Raw genomic sequence first — 4,995 nt, 5'->3', positions numbered from 1 at the left:
CAACAGGTTTCCCAAGCTTTTCTTATTCAAAGTTTCCCACTTACCAAGAATAAACTAGGAAGCCCAGTTCTGCCTGACAGAGCTTTATGGAAGGTAACCCCATAAACACCCAAGCACACAGCACCAACAAAACCCATGTACTTCACTGGATGTCCTTACATTATCAAGGAACAATAAGATAAGAATCCTCATCCTTTACTTTCAGAAATACAAAATGAATCTCAGTGAGTTTCTTTTGATTTAAATATTTATTTCGTGCTTGGCTTTTCTGTGTGAAACTTCTATAGTTTCTAATTGTGTGTGAGTGTGTGAGTGTGTGAGTGTGTATGTGTGTGTACTTACTACTTCACCCAGCAGTACTTGCGTTACATTTGAGTTACTCAGTTGTCATAGCCAGCTACAATGATCACATTTATATTTGAAATGCAAAATCGCCAAGCTGATCGTCCAGATCTCATTTCCTTTATGTTCACTCCCCTTCACAAAGTCATCACTGCAGGATTACAAACAACAAAAGAACAAAAAACACACAGAATTTCCCGGCAACACTGCAGTTAATCCTCTGATGGTCCTCTTTCTGCAAGGGATAAAACAAAATGGACTGTTTTTAGGGAAATAACGCATGCTGGAGTGAATAGCAAGTAAAAGGGTAATGAGGTTGGTTATTGTCTATATGGTCAAAATGTTGATTGTTAGTTGCACAGCATTAGAAGCTTGATTGAGCACAGCGGAATCCCAACGTGCTAGTATCACACAAAGCAAAGAAGTCCTGGGAAATTCCCAGTCAGTGAGACAATGATCAGTTGTGGAGAGTTGATTACGACAATGCCACCCACAAGCACTGTGAAAATATTGGAAAATGTTTCCAAAACAAATTTTATTGTTAGAATGCAAACAATTTTCTTTTTTTATTTTAAACATTTTTATTGCATTTCATTTTTTTAAATTAATTACATTGCATTATGTGATACATTTTTTATGCACTGGGATTCCCCCCCACCCCTCCCCACACCCTCTCCCCACGGCGGACTGCTCCACCTTGTTGCATTTCCATAGTTCAAATTCAGTTGACATTCTTTCATTGGAGGTATTTACCAAGCATAAAGTCCAGCATCTTATTGTCCTGGTAAGTTCAATGGTTTCTTGGTGAGACCATCTCTGGTCTGAAGGTAGAGCCGGCAGAGTATCATCCCAATCAATTAAAAGCCCCAACATAATATTTCCAACCATTTACAACATTGTGGCATTAATTGACATGGTATTGATTAACCAATATGTTAATAGGAAAATGCAGATTCTCAACCACAACCTGTGACTTCTTCATAGACATTTCAATTTTGTTTTATATTCAACCATGTTCTATACACCTTAAAATGGCTTAGATTGTTATTCAGCTGTCTCATGCCTATTCTAATTTTAGTATTTAGCAGTTTATAGCATTGAAGCATGTTTTCGCTGAACCTGGCTGTACTGCCAAGGAGACCACGGGGAAATGGAGTGCCTTCGGAGACCAAGAACTCTGAGGTCACCCACCCCCATTTGGATCTACCACACAGGATGGAAGAAGCCCAAATCCTGCCTTGCAGGATACAAGCTCATTGGAACAACAGCCAGGATCCCTGAGCAGTCCGCAGAAACAGAAGAACAATAAACTTCCTTCGGGACTAGGGAGAGGAACTTTCTCTGGTCCTTGCCTGCCTCCAATTTTGGGTCCCCAACCCCTCTCGTAATAACCATCAGGAGCGCTCCAGAAACCCCTCAAAACAAACAAACAAACAAAACTAGAATAGATAGACAGAGAACAACAAGGAAATCTTAGAAACAGACAGGAAACAGCCAGTGGGGATGCACTTATAACTCACTGGGTGGGACAAAAAGATTAGTTACTCCTCACTGGGGTATGAAAGATTTCTCTGCACACCCCTCCTAAACATGCTCACCTAAACTGTTGACATATATCCTGTGAGAATTATAGAGTTAGAATGCAAACAATTTTCTTCAGCAAAATGTTTACGCTTGGTGAGTAGAGGGGGATGGGAAGACACGCCTCTTGTTACTGGCTAAGATCTTTATTCAGAAGTTCAAAACTGTCAGCACAGTATTTCTGGAGGTGCAGCAAAATTCTAGATTTATTTTGAATTCTGTGGCCAAGATAAAGCAGAAAGCACCAAGGCGTCTAATGAGTCAGTTCAGTGTTGTATTAATGTAAAAACACAAGCATTGTGAGAATAGTTCAAAAAAACCTCTCATTTCTATACTTGATATTTTAGTCATGTACTAGAATCTTCCATAGCTGAGGTTGGGCTGAATGGTATCACTTTTTCAAGTTAGAAAATAATTCTTTTGAATTCAGTGTTGTTCCACTGGTAGTTTAGGTTGAAATACTTTGTCAGAATTCAGCTTCACATTTCAAGGCTAAACATCTAGGTAATAATATGTATTAATTCTCTTCATCTTTATTACTTTGTTGCCGTCCATTCCTTTTCTGCCTATAGTGTATCTTTTTGGAGTTAGTTTTTCCTCCGCTTTTGTTTAACTTAGTACTTGTGCAATTTTATGAAATGTGGTTCACTGTTCCATTATGTGTGTACAGTATGATCTGATCAAGCAAGCAACTCACACCAATAGTAGCTTTTCTTTCCATGTGTTGGAAGTCTACCAGGATCTTTTTTATTATTATTATTAATTACATTGCATTGTGTGACACAGTTTCATAGGTACTGGGATTCCTCCCACCCCTTCCCAAATCCTCCCACCATGGTGAATTCCTCCACATTGTTGCATTACCACAGTTCAAGTTCAGTTGAGATTCTTTCATTGCAAGCATATATCAAGCATAGAGTCCAGCAGCTTATTGTCCAGATAAGTTCAATGGCTTCTTGGGGAGACCATCTCTCGTCTGAAGGGAGAGCCAGCAGAGTATCATCCTGATCCATTAAAAGTCCCAACATAACATCAGCCACAATTTATAACATTATGGAATTAATTGACATAGTATTGAGTAACCAATATGTTAAAAAAAAATGCAAGTTCTTAACCACATCCTGTGACTTCTTCACTGACATTTCAATTTTAGTTTATATACAACCGGGTTCTATACACCTTAAAATGGCTACAGATTACTATTCACCTGTCTCGTGTCTATTTTCATTATAGTATTTAGCATTTTATAACATCGAAGCATAATTTTGCTGAACCTGGCTTTTTGGGGGGTCTTAGTACAGCAAGAATGATGATCAGGTCAAGAGGTTGGGGATGGAGGGAGTTGTGGATATATTTGCAAAACATTATTTTTTACAAGATAAACACACTCAATTATATTGGTCAACATAAAAGTGAAAATAACATATAAAGTATGTATGTGTATATATATATCTGTATATGTACATACACATATATGTTTATGTATGATTTAATTAATATAAAATATGAACTGACATAGTATAGAAAACATACAAGCAGTTTACAGACTACTTTTATGTTTTGTCACAGTTGGTAACAAAAGAGTGATATACATGGTCCTTTTAGTAACAAAACAAAGCATTAGAATTTTATCTGAAAATTATTTATAAATCATTTATCTCAATACAAAATTAGAGTTCTGTAAATATTCCCTAAATAGATATTGTAATATCTGAACTTCACTGTGTGCCTATCTTCATAGGACTATATCTCATTGAGTACATACATGAATACATATTAAATATTTACCATTTTTAATATTAACATTTTAAATCTCAATAAGGTGAGTGACTCATAGGAAACAAACATTATTGTTTACCATAAACTATTCCAATGCTTGAAGATCTATATTCACACCTTTATGTACATGCCTGTCTAATACTCTGCTAAGGCCATGCTTTTAGATATTACTTTTTTGCAACACCTTTAAGGCATACAAACACAAAGAAAACAAACAAACATTGTGCAACTGGAAATATATGATAAACAAAATGTTCTTATGAACAGATTTTCCTCTGGAATTCAGGAGATGATCTTCTAGTTGGTAGGTGGAATATGGATTCTGCACATTTGAGCCTGTACTGCAGCCAACACAGTGTATGCAGTGAGGCCTGTCTCAGCTTATTGTTTGTGAGAATCAGCACACAGGAGTGGCCTGAAGGATACAATATTGAAAAAACCTGGGAAACCATTGTGATCAGATATCTCCCCTTCAATGCAAAGCTCCAAATTTGCAGGAGAAGAGACAGAGAGAAAATGGTGCACAGAACAAGGAAGACAATCATAGTCTGTAAGCATCTTAAATGGGCCTTGCTGCTGGCGTCTCTGCTTCCCGTGGCACTGACCTGCAGCCTTCTGAGATGTCTCCAGAGAGAGAGGATGAGCAGAAGAAAAGTGATCAGGGAAAGAGTAAATGGTATCATCATGAACACCGTGTCGGTGAACAGAAAAATCCAAAATGCTTGTGCAAACTCACCTAAACTGGAATTTGAAGTCTTGTTGTCCTTATGGCCTTTAAACCAGAGCTCAATCTTCATATTTGACAATGCAATATTTGAAAACAAGAGGCCCAGAGACACCAGCATTGTCACCGTTACTACTTTCTTAACTCTCCACTTGAAATAGAGAAAAACAGAATTAGAAAACATGGCTATCTTGAGGAAATAAAAGATGCTGAGGCTCGTGGCAAACCAGATGCTAAAATGACTGGACACGATCCTGGAATTATGCATCATTTTTGACACTTTTTTAGTCATTTCTAAAGCTGGGTGATAAGCAAAAATCAATTTAGGCAAGAATACAGACCACATCATCCCGAGCCTAGAGATTGCCAATGCAGTGAGGATCTGATCACATGTCTTCGTCTTTCTTTTCTTGATCCAGTCAAGGCAGTTCACCAGTGCTATGAATCCATTGCTTATATTTCCAATGATGAATTCCACAGCTAGAATTACTCCAAGTACGATCAATAAAACAGCAACCATCATTCATGAGATAGTCTGTGCTCCAGGGTCTTAATCACTACTGATGATT

Source organism: Ochotona princeps, chromosome 27, assembly GCF_030435755.1.
Source record: "Ochotona princeps isolate mOchPri1 chromosome 27, mOchPri1.hap1, whole genome shotgun sequence".
Lineage (NCBI taxonomy): Eukaryota > Metazoa > Chordata > Mammalia > Lagomorpha > Ochotonidae > Ochotona > Ochotona princeps.
The sequence above is the reverse complement of the archived record's forward strand: the minus strand, read 5'-3'. Positions refer to the sequence as shown.